The 13208-nt window shown below is 42.0% G+C and overlaps 1 protein-coding gene across 1 annotated transcript in view; it reads right to left on the bottom strand.

The window, feature by feature from the left end:
- The window catches only part of ADK (adenosine kinase), a 563842-nt gene that overhangs the window by 220517 nt on the left and 330117 nt on the right, over positions 1-13208 (bottom strand). The window lies entirely within an intron of this gene.

Genomic DNA, 13208 nt, shown 5'->3' with positions numbered 1-13208 from the left:
GGAATATTTTTGTTTTGCCTTCAAACATGATTCTTCAGCTGGTTTGATGGTGTTATCTTATAAACCCATGACTTGTATTCTGCTTCACTCATGTCCCTTTTTCGAAATATAGGGTCAGTGATGCCTCAATGGGACCAATATGCTGCACAAGTCACAAAACAGAGTTACCAATTACAATAGTGTAAAGGAAATATATATTAAAAAATATCTAATAAAAAAAGAAAGAACACATCTAATGAACCATCATCGGGTAGTGGGTGAAGATTTCATTTAAACCCTAAGACATGTTCATTGGCAAAACCTGAAGTTGCTCTTGTGGAAATTATTTTTTTGCTTTTGTTTTCTGCAGATCTGTTATGGTATTTATTTAATACACACAGTATTCACTAATCACAAAGCATCTGAGTTGTTTCATAAAGCATATATAAGAGTAATTTCTAAAGATGAAGCCATGTGGCAAATACTGTTGGACTGCATAAAATCTCATATCTTCCATAAATGTCAAACCTTATTTTTCCCTGTAATTGAAACTAACTGATTCCCACATAAGATGCCATAGGCAAAAATAACAAAACCCAAACAAGTAACAGATAGATGACACAATTCTGATTCAGTCATTTTATGTTATACTTTGTACCACTGGATGACAACTATTTCCTATTTCTAACCTAGAAGGCTTTGTAGAAGTTCACAAGGTTCTTCTGCTGTCTGTAACATCATTTATAATGCTCCTCTCAGGTCTTATCTACTTGGACATGGCATATCTGGCTGGCATGCTGGGCAGAACGGAACCAGATGAGGTTCAACGTAGAGAAATGCAGAGTGCTGCATCTGGGAAGGAAGAACTCCCAGCATACCTACAGGCTGGGCATCACTAACCTGACCAGCACTGCAAATGAAAGGGATCTGGGGGTAACAACAGACCCAAGCATGAATATGAGCCAGCAATGGGATGCAGTAGCCACTAGGGCCAATAAAACTCTGGCATGCATCAATTGATGCATCTCCAGTAAAACCAAAGAAGCGATTCTCCCACTTTACTCAACATTGGTGCAGCCACAGCTGGAGTACTGCATCCAGTTCTGGGTTCTGCACTTCAACAAGGATGTGCTAAAGCGTGAAAAGGTCCAGAGAAGGGCAACCCATATGATCAGGGACTTCCATGGCAAGCCATATGAGGAGAGGCTGTGGGATCTCAGACTCTTCAGCCAAATTAAAAGAAGGCTGAGAGAGGTCCTGATTGCAGCTTACCACTATATCAGAAGCGTTCATCAGGGGCTCGGTGAACAACTGGAGGAAAACTAGAAACAACGACCACAAACTCCTGGAAGAAAGTTTCAGGCTGAACATTAGGAAAAACTTCTTCACAACAAGGGTGCCTAGATTATGGAACAAGCTCCCCCAAGAGGTGGTGCAATCATCTACCCTAGAGGTCTTCAAGAGAAGACTGGACAGTCACCTGGCTGGGGTCACCTGACCCCAGATGTCTTTCCTGCTCATGCAGGGGGCTGGACCCAATGATCCTTCAGGGTCCCTTCCAGCCCTACGGTTCTATGATTTATGTAACTAGCTCATTTAAAATTGTCTTGTCCTTACAAAAAACTTGTTTTTGATAGGGGTGCACCGATAAAGATTTTTTGGACAGATACTGATGGCCAATAATTAACGAGCCATATCGACCAATACCCATCCAATTGCCAATATGCAGCTTGGCAGCTTGGAGACCAGGGTCTGGCTGGTAAGTCTGTTGGGGAGGATGGGGCAGGAGGAAGGAAAGTGGGTAGAGGGGGCAGTCAGGTCCCTGTGGTCATGTAGGGAGTAGGGCTGGGGCTGAGGCTGGGACAGAGCCATGAGTAGTTCATCCAGAGTTGTGTGGGGAGCGGGGCTCTGCATGCACTCCCAGGGGAGCCATGAGGGCCACGTGCTCCACGGATCTGTGTGCAGGGTGAAGCTGGACTGCTGCTGCAAGCTGGGGCTGGAGGCAGTGCCAGGCTCTTCTTGGTGGGAGGGGGGGAGGGAGGGGAGACTGGACTGGGGCTGTGCTCGGGGTAGGTGGCAGCACTGGGAGCAGGGGCTAGGTAACCAGGCATTAACAAACTCTCATGATTCCTCTTCTGATGTCCATTAATTGTGCCAGTGTCCAGTTTCAAGCTCCTGTCAGGGAGCATGGAGGAGCTGTTGCTGAGTGCTACCTAGCCCCCCCCCTCCCAGTGCCACTGCCAGTCACCCCGAGCACAGTCCTGGCCCAGGCCCCCACTAAGAAGAGCCTGGCACTGTCCCTGGCCCCAGCCCATAGCGGCAGCTCACCCTCGTTCCATGCACAGATCTGGGGGGTACATGTCCCCCATGGCTTCTCCAAGGGTGTGTGCAGTGGCATGAGCTGCCTCCCCCGTTCCCCACGGCCCCCAAACAAGCCATGAGCAGCTCCATCCCATGCCCAGCCCAAGCCCCACTCCCTCCCTCACCACAGGGACCTTGATCTGCCCCACCCATGTCCTTCCTCCGCAATAAGCTTACCAGCCAGACACTGCTCTCCAAGCTGCTGGGCTGGCTGTGTATATGTTGTGGTTGTGCATGCACAGGGAATTTATCAGCAACATTATCGGCCACATCAGTCATAAAAAGCCGATTGCCAATAATGTCAATTTTCCTTTTATCAGTGCTGATACAATTATGGACAACATTGGTGCAACTCTCGTTTTTTAATTGATTTCAAATTTAGAATTTTAGATGACTAAGTAATCCTCAGAAAAGGAGTAACTTGTCATTACCATGAGTTCTTTAAGATTTCTGTGACTCCATTTCCAATTATTCCACTTCTGGCAGTCTTACAAATGCTATATTATACTGTACTGTAGGGGTGTCAAACATGGCCCACAGGCTGGATCTGACCTACAGAGACTACCAGCAGGCCAGGGAATTTGAGGGACACGACAAGAGGTTGGCATGGCCTACCCCAGCATCTAGGGCCCTGGTAAATATGGCCATTAGCAACAGGGGGCAGACAAGGGCAGTGAGATAATGGCCTTTGGTTGTCCTGCAGCTGCCTGGCCTTTCCACTGTTGGCCTTTCCAACCACTGTTGGTTCCACTGTGGAATACTGTAGCTGCAGTGACCATTGCTGCCAGATGCTCATGGGGAGGTTCCAGACCAAGGTACAAGGTGAGTTTGACACCCTTTCTGTATTGCTTTCCACCTGGATCTTTGTGCCTGCATGCCCTCCATTGCTCCAAGTTTTTTCAGTGGGATGTAACCTCTCAATTTAAATACATGTGGGCAAACAGGACTGACTCTTTTTGACATAAGTGAGTTCACAGACCTATTATAGTGGCTATGCTCTCCCTATCTCCTGCTTCTCCCTGGTTGCCTAAAGAAGTAGCCAGTAAACCATAAAACAGGGAAGCAGAGGGCAATCTTTAAGAATGACAAGGGGCAAATCATTGCATTAATATCCACAGGAAGCAGGAGGGATTAGAGCAGGGGCAGGCAATTATTTTGGGCAGAGGGCCGCTTACTGAGTTTCGGCAAGCTATTGAGGGCCACATGACAGGCAGCCCAGGGCAAATAAATATTAATTTTCTAAATTTTTTAGGAGTCCCACAGGCCGGATAGAATGCTCTGGTGGGACACATCCGGCCCCAGGGCCACATTTTGCCCACCCCTAGGTTAGAGGGATGGGAAGATATGCTTTTGATCAGTCCAGAAGTCAGGCCTGAGTTACTAAATATCCTGGTATCAAAGAGCTTTCCAGAGCACTGTGTTAATCCTGGTGATTCTTCTATGGTGATCAACTAGACCCTGCAGCACCACAGATCAATATCCTTTCTTGATTATAATATTTTTGCCTTCTGTGAAGAGAAGAAACTGAGTATACACACCCAATCATAACCTCTGTACAGTTCAGGAACTTCCTGAACAAAAGGTCTTTAATACTTTCCTACACATTGCCCAATATACCTGTCTCACAGCATTGCAAAGCTCCCAGTAAATACTCTGCTGAAATACCTACTCAATTTTATCCTCGTGCTTTTCATTCATTAATAATACTGCTGTGATAAAAAGCCCTATGAAATTACAGAGCCAAGTCACTCATTAACAAAATGCATTATCCTATTTAGATTTATGACAAGGCACTCAGCTGCAGCTCCTCCATATTCCCGAAGAGGAGGTTGAAACTGGACATTGGCACAATTAATGGGCTTTAGAAGAGGAATCATGGGAGTTTGTTAATGCCCAATCCCTATATTATTGCAATTTACATAAATATCCCAATGTACAGGGGAAAGCATGCAGATGTTCCTTCTTCTGGGAGAAACTCTCCTTGGAATGATTTCTGCCTGGTTATTTTTGGGTTATTTTTTCCCAAAGCAGCTATTTTTGCTCCAGAAGAAAAAGCTTGAATATCTACACACTTTTGGTTTATACCGGGAGAACAGTGATTTTCTAGTAGAAGCTAATGTGTGGACATGGCCTAGATCTAGGGTGACCATACATCCTGGTTTGGCGAGGAAACTCCTGGATTCCGTAGCCTGGCCCTGGCCGGTTGGTCAAAAGTCCTGGGCCAGAGACTGGCAGGGAGGCAGAGTGGCATGGTGTGTCAGGCAGGTGGCTGGGCAGGCACCGTTGCTGCTGCGCGGAAGCATGGACATGCCACGTGCAGGCATGGTGGTGCCTGCTCCAGTTCACCTACCTTACTTCCATGCAGCAGCAGCGGTGCCTACTTGGCTGCCTGCATGGCGCACCATGCTCTTCCGCCTCCCCGCTGGACTCTGGCCTGGGACTTCTGACTAAGTGGCTGGGACTAGGCCACGGAATCCAGGGGCGTCCTGGCTAAACTGGGATGTATGGTCACCCTACCTCAGTCTCTCATTATAGTCTACCCAGTTAGGTCTGGCTGAAATCTCAGCAAATCATGCATCAGCAAATAATTCTACTGCTCTTTGTCCTTCTCACATCACCCAGCTCTTTAAAGGACTAATGGATATCTTTTAACCAAAGAACTTAATCTTTATTCCACTTGTCACAATCAACATTTTTAGCTTGCAGTAACAACTGTAGGAAGAATTAATTTAAACAGCAGAGCTGGTAAATTCCATGGGAGCATGGTATTCCAAGCTGTCCACACTTCTCGTACCAAATTTTCACCAAAAGTAGTGTCTGATTTTTACCTATATCTAACAATAATCTTCTTGGTTACCTGCTCCAAACCTCATTTTTCACCAAGACTTTTTACATATATTTCAAAAGGACTTCAACAACTCTCCCTGAACCAGACTGTACACAGGACATGAGATATATCTAACTTAGATGAAAGAACTTGGAAGTCTCTAATCGGCAGTGAAAGACATTATGGAGCTGTACAGACTGCTTGGCATTTTTATTATTTAAACACGGCATCCTATTTTTAAAACTTAGTATTCAAAACCTTCTGAGCAGTAATAAAACCTCTAATTCCTTTAATCATCTACCTATATCATAAGCAAAACTAAAAAGATAAAAAGGTCATAAAAATATCCCACAAGAGTCTAACAGAGGAAACCCTGAACTAACAAAGTAGTATTAATGCTCATGAAAAAATTAAAAAGCTGGTTTCCCTAATTATCAATGCTTATAACATTACATTTTATGGGAGTCTTATAACTGCTCTTAAAAATCATTACATTTCATTATTTTTTTTACATTGAAAGAAAAATTTAGGTTTTCAAACATAATACCAAACTTTTCACTTTAAACTTAAATATACCAACTAAATGTTTCTAAAATGTCACTGAATCATAAATTGTAAAATCTTTTATATAAACCAGTCAATGAAATGGATGCTTTTCCTTTCTTCTGAAGTAGTTTTATGGACAGAGAAGGAGAAAAATTATCATAAAACGATGAAGTAATTTTTAAAAGCAAAATTATTGAACAACTAATAATAACTTCAAGTGAAATGCTTTATAAAGGCTTTTAATTGCCTTAAATTTGTGAAAAACTACCCAGGAGATCAACAAATTCACATCAATGAACTGCATTATACTAGTGAGAGAACCCTTGGCCTGAAGCCAGGAAGAACAAATAGAATAGACCATTTTCACTTGGCTGCAAATTATCAAAAAGCTAAGAGAAAGCTATGGAGTTAAAGTGACATGTTTGCATGGTGGGAAAAAGATCAAATATTGATTGTCCAAGCTGAGGTAATTAGAGCGGTTGTCAAGGAGATGGGATGCATGTCGTTAGCCCTACAGAAATGCATCTTTGTTTTACACCGAGTGAATTAGCTGTTCACCAGTTGGCAGTGCTTTTTTTTTTTTAAGGACTGTAAACTGTCTAGTGGTTATATATTCTTGTAATTCATTTTTAAAAAATAAATAGAAACACATATACACTCCAAAATAGTCTTCCAAATACTGAAGGTTTTCCAAATGGACATTTTAGGGATGCTTGATGTTTATAAAATGGAGCTGCATAGCATGTGTCTTGCTACATTGTAAGGCTTACATAGAATTCCAGACTATAAATGGAGAGATGCATGATGCGAAATCAAAGTGGCTGCCAGCTTTATTAAAACTGATCAACCTACCCCCAGGTAGTAAATCCTAGCCTATTACAATCAGACCAGTGGGGTTTGGAAACTCACACCATTATAGAAACCTCAGGGACCCATCTGCTGGGGCCAGTGGCACCAGTGAGTTCCACCCAGTGACTAACTGCTTATGCCTCATTAATGGTTCAACCTGGTATGCGGACATTTCACACCGTGATTCTCTCCTCTCCATTCATTGTAACGGAGAAGACCTTATGCTTCTCTTATGTACAATGCTTTGTCAGCAACTTATCTGGCTTACTGAACAAATGAACATCAGAGCAAGCGCAATATATGTTACAAATATGCAATGTTACAGGATTCCTGAGACGGTCACAAGCCCACTGTAATATTCATCCCTATAAATCAGATATATTCAAGGTATACGACAGCTACACAATGTATACAACAGCTACACAATCTCTCCCTATATATATATCAGGAGCTCATATTATTACAATTGGAGCTGCTAACACCGCCAATTATTACAGCTATCCAATATTTCCATTATAAGATTGTTGCCAGTTGTTATAATTTTGTCGAACTTTAGCCTCAGGCTGAATTTTTCATGCTGGGTGTCTGCCTTAAGCTGAAGGTTTTTTCCTCCTCAGAAAAATGAAATCGCTATTTTTCTACAGGACTTTTAGTTAATTCAGCACACACAATGGACTTGCTATGGGGATGAACCAGGATGGCGTAGGGAAGGTTTTTTTGTTGAGAATTCTACATCGCTTGCTGCAGAATTCTCAAAGTGTAAAGTGAAAGCAGCAGGGAATGTCAGGAATGATGGTTTCATGATTAAAACAGTTCAGTGCTACACAACAAGAATTGCAGTGTGATGCTAGTCATGTTACATTACCATAATATCTGTTCTTCAATTTTTTAGTGCCTCATTTGAGCTGGATTTTCAAAAGTATTTGTCACTTACAGCTGAAAATAAAATCCTGGCAGCTGTGCTTTATAATGATAAACACTCTCAAAAATTAGATTTGAGGTGCCTCAAGTTGGGCACTGTAACAGGGAACCCGAACACCGCCCCCCGCAATTACCAGGAGGACCTGAATAGGGGAAGGACCAAGGATCAGGCAGCTAATGAGGAAATTAACTCACCCTGGCCCTGAGGAAAGAGAGGCAAAAAGGACCAATCAGGTGGCTGGAAGGAGGCTGAGTTGAGGAATATAAATTCCGTCTTTGAGCTGGAAAGGGCAGCCTGGCCCTGCAGGTCACAGGGAAAGGAGCTCCTGCATAAGGCTGCCGCAGGAGGAGAGCTGACAGGTACTCATACAGTCCCAGAGAGCTGTGAATAAGGCACCAAGGGGAACTCATAGCTGAGAGGGAAGTATGTGCTGGCATTTATGTTGTGTTTAAAGACCGGAGGATAGGATTGTGGCTATAGGTAAGGAGGAGGCTACAGACAGAAGTACGTTTGTTTTCTCACCTTGCAGCAAACACCGATGGTCCTGGCCCTAAGGCAGAAGGGCAGAGGTGATCAATGTGCAAGTGGACCCCAAATGGGGGGGCTTCTGTCAAGACAAGGCCAAACTCTGGAGACTGAGGTCTTGAACAGAGGCCCAGGCAAAGGGTATGGCCATAGAGAAAAAGGGGGCTGGGGCTGTGACAGCTGAGACCTTGACAAGTGCCTCACAAATATACAGATATCTCCCTTTAAAGGGGAAGTATTGTGAGAAGATGAAAATGCTCCAGGTGGTCAGGTTGGACCAAGTAGCCTACCCCGCAAGGAGACTACTGTTTCCAAGAACACCTCCCCATCAACAAATAACACCAAAGGTATAGAGGCAAGTGACCAGAGGTAAAGGAAGGTTAGGAAGGAACTGGCAAGCAGGCGGACTCCTCTGGGTATTACAGGTACCAATAATTAGTGGATACTCTGGACTTTGATCTCTTTGTGTCAGTTGCACATGTGAAAACCTGGGATAATAATATCTCCCCATCTCACAGTCATGGTAAAAGAAGTCTGCAAGAAACCTCAGAAGGTCATATCGTCCAGTCCTCAACTAGAGGCAGAATCATCGCCATCTAATGCATCCCACGAAAATTTTTGTCTAAACTGCACTTAAGAACTTCCAATAACAGGGTTCCACAAATAATCAGATTCCATTTTGTGTATTTGAAGACTTATCATCATCCTTCTCACCATCAGAATTATCTTCTCCAAACTAAATAATCCCAGCTTTTTTAACTTTCCTCATGTGTCATGTTTTTTAGACCACTAATAATTTTTTGCTCTCTTCAGGACTTTCCAATTTGTCCACATCTTTTCTTTATGTGTGGTGCCTAACCTGAACAAAATACTCAAAATAAGGACTCATTACTGCTAAACAGACTGAAAGAATCACTTCTCAGACTTAGGTAAAATAATCTTGTTAATATATCTCAGTATGCTGGTAGCTTCATTTTTTAAATTTAAAAATGTGACATTTGGGTGGGATGGTTTAGTCAGGGATGATCCTGCCTTGAGCAGGAGCCTGGACTATATGACTTCACAAGGTCCCTTCCAGCACTACTTTCCTATGATACTATGATGTGAAAGTAGATTTAATAATATTTGTGAAGCACTCAGCTAGCAAAGTGATGAATGCTATAGAAAAGCCCAGAGTAAATCAAGGACACAATGAACAATGAGAAAGAAAACCCCCCAAACCATAAGCAGCTATGCATTTAGTGAGCATCTTCTATTCTCTGCATTGAAACAGGCATGGGTCCAGTGGAAAAAATATCATACATTATGTTGTTATAGACTGTCTCATAAAGCAGATGAGCAATGGGGCTGAATTAGTTTCACAGTCAACTTTAATTTTGCCATTTCCTAACTTATAGTGGTTGACCTTGCAAGTCTAATAATGTTATTTTAACAAAGTTTGTGATCTATTTTATATACAGAAAGACCAATGATTTACAGTTAACACACAAGGAAACTCACCATATATCCTCTCGTATCTGTGATTTCAGTTTTGTGGTACAGCTAATTTTAATGGGTTTTGAATAAATATAAGTTTTACAACTGGCGTTCTGTAATAGACAAGATTGCGTTTACCACATTTTATCACATGCAACATGCAGCAGAATAAGATATGCACTTTGTTTTTGACAGACAAAAGGAATACAAAAAGATCTCTCCTTGAAAATACTGGTTAGTAGTAGTAACTGAGTAGCAGCAGCTGGGGAAACCTAGCATGCTCATTGTGCTATTCCCTGTGGATCACCTGCAGTGTTAATTTCACTTCCCCTCCTTTTCTGAGAGGTTTAAAATCTAGAAACGGCATTTACCATACTTCCTTGCTTAAAACACACAACCCAAATTCCAGCAGTTGACATTTTTTAAAAGGTGTGTGTTGAATATGAAACATATAATATTTTCAGGTGCATTATGTCCTAGATATAAATTAAGAAGAAAAAACGTATGTTTATGGTATTGTTGGTATTATTAGCTGAGGCAGAATAGAAAGTGATTAATGGTCTGTCCTGGAGCCAGAAAATAAAGATGTTCCTATTCCACACCACTGGCATGCAATACCAATCTGGAAACAGGAAACAAGTTTTAGAACTGGGATGTCCTGACAGGGATCCTGAGGCTGAGAAAACTGACAGAGTACCCTAGAATCAGTAGGAGCAAAGAGAAAAAAGAGCTGGATTTATGCTGTTTTACTAATCACCAATTTTTCAAGAAAATCAAACCCCAGGAGAGGAGTGAGTTTTGATACTGCATATAGAGTACTAGAGCCAAGAAAAAATCACCTGCTTACAACATTCCACTGCTTAGTGGCCACAATTTCATTGACACAGTCCTAGCCCAGAAGTTAGCCTATGCAGAGATTACATTAAGTAGCACCATCTTAACACAACCAGTATGGGACATTAAATAAAGCTTGATTTCCTTTTTTTGGTCTAAATCAGACTTTTGCATGGCTATCACCAATAAAGCTCCACAACTCCCGTCACAGCTACAATACCAAGTGTGTTAATGTAAACAAGATGGTAGTCAACAGAATGTAATCCACCATATCTTGGCCTGCTCTAAGCAGCATTAAACAGCATGGCCTGTACTTTCACTGAGCGTGTCTACACAAGATGCTACACTGCCGTAGCAATGAGCTACAGTGACACAGCTCATTGCTATAATATGGCATTGGAGGGCATGTGCGCTACTACACAGTAGCATCAGAAATGACCTGTGTGGTGCCGGGACTGAGCAGTAACAGTAGTTACTGTGCCAGTCATTTAGTACTTGCAGTAACAACTGCGCAGTCCGGCACATGTGTAGATGCGCCCACTGTGAAGCAACATTGGGAATTTATGGGATAACTAATCTAGCCTCACAGTAGCAGAAGATGAGCATATTTGTACTAGATTAATTTTTTATAATTTTTTATAATATTTTATATAGCATGAAAATAATACCTTAACCTGGAAAAGTACATTTCTCCATATAGTATTAGCACGTCTTGCCAAACAGTGTTTAATTTACATAAAGCTTCAGCTTCTGTTAAAGATTTTAAAATAAAGACTGCGTTTTTCCTGCTTCTACTTCATCTGCACGTTCATTATAGTTTCAAACAAAATTCATAACTTTTCATTCCATCCAGGAAGAGCACACACCAACTGCTGCAGCTTCCTGAGCCTGACGAAGGGTTTTTGAACCCGAAAGCTTGCTTAATAACTATTCTCCAACCATTTGGGTTGGTCTAATAAAAGTTATCAAATTCACCCAAGGAATCTTGTCTGCCTATATCCTTAGACCAACACGGCTACAACCTAAACCCCTGTAACTTTTCTAGAAAATTCAACTGCAGCTGCTCAATTGTACTAATCTAAACCAGGAAATTAAAATATCTAATGAGACAATCTGCCTCTGCTGAACTTGCCTTTGTTGAGTTTATCCCAGGTGATCCTCAAACCACCAGCATTAGATGAAGGAAAGCTGGGGCCTGTAGTTAATACTACTTTTCTTTAAGTAGAGTGAGGCTTGTGAAGTGGTATGCAATACACAACTCCTAAAGGCTCTTTTGTCCATTCACTCTTGTCTACACTTTATGTAAGTGCATAGCTCATCTGCTGAAAAAGGAACACACTACAACCACTTGGACTTAAGTCCTAATAATACTGAAGCTTTGACAGACTGAAGAAATGGAAAACCCCAAGCTGAGAGCAATTTTCTACTTGTGTAGGTGCTCTAGTGGCTTCTATCACCATTCTATGTTTGAATGTCTGCTAATAGAGATCAATAGACAACAGCCTTCATTCTTTACATTATCTTTGAAATACTTGCACTTTATTTCTCCCCTAACTGTTATAATTTCTGGACATAAAAAATCTTTTTTTTCTTTTTCTCTCCATGTTAAATATTTCTTACTGTCAAAGCTGGGTTGAGAACAAAAGGGTTTCAAAGTAAAAACTATCATTCAGACTATGACATTGTCCTAAAAGGTGCCTGCGCTTGATCAAATTGCTATAATACCACACTCACCTACTGTGGCCTCAGTTGAGAGAGGAAATATAAAACATTTTTCTCCTTTATAAATATAGTAAAATCTCAGTTATTCTTACTTCACTAACCTACCAATTGGATATATAACAAAAAAATCAGAAATACAGCATGACAAACTTGCCCCACTGTTAAGCAGATTTAATAGTACAGTGAGGTGAGGTGAGGTCTTATATGGTACAACCAGGACTTCATAATTTTTACATTATATACTGCAATGCAGTAGCCATCAGTAAAAAGCCAACATTTGCTAACAGATACCACATAGTATTTTAAGGAGTGAAGAAAATAGTAATATTTCTAAGACCACTATGTGGCAACTGTGGGTTAATGCTGAAAGCTGCTGAATATTTAATGCAACAACTATATGTTTACTATAACACTATTATGATAAATAATTAAAGCTGAACTACACATGACAAAATGCATAAACAAGAAACATACTGTGAAATATGAATATGAAATACGAATTATCCTTCTTTATTGTGTTCATTTGCTAATTCAAACATTTAATAATATTTACTCATTAGTATAACTAGCAGTTTCTATTACCTTAAAATTCACAATAAATTCAATTTATTTGGTTCAGTCTTTTAAGTGCCTCAATGGTTGTAGCTTCTGCTAGACAGCAACAGATAAGAACTACTGCTGACTGCCTAATGTCTCAGTGAGGGCACGTTTCTGTCACGGTGATGTCCCTTAGCTTTTGTCCAACCAAGGTGTACCCACAAGGCAGTGGGGATTAGGGTTTTGAACCACACTATGCCTGCCTTACTCTAGAGCAGGCTTGTCCGCCACATGGCCCGCCAAGACATATTCTGTGGCCCGCGGTGCTGTGATGGAAAATGAAAGTAAACACGGTTTACTTTCGTTCCCACCCCTTGTCCCTCCCCCAGCCCCTCAGCAGCTTCCTAATGGCTGCAGAAGGGCTGGGGAAGGGACAAGGTTCCCACATGCACCGCGTCAGCTTGACATTGACAATGCGGTGCGTGTGGGAAGAGGAGTAGCCATGTGCCTCTCGGGACAGGATGAGCCCAGCCGGAGCAGCAGGGGACTCAGCTGCACTTTTTCCTACCTGCGCTGGTTAGTCCCGAGCAGCCCACGGCTCCGCCGCTGCCTCTGCTGGCTGGTGCCAAC

Source organism: Alligator sinensis, unplaced genomic scaffold, assembly GCF_000455745.1.
Source record: "Alligator sinensis unplaced genomic scaffold, ASM45574v1 scaffold109_1, whole genome shotgun sequence".
Lineage (NCBI taxonomy): Eukaryota > Metazoa > Chordata > Crocodylia > Alligatoridae > Alligator > Alligator sinensis.
This window is presented reverse-complemented; position numbering and strand designations above follow the sequence as displayed.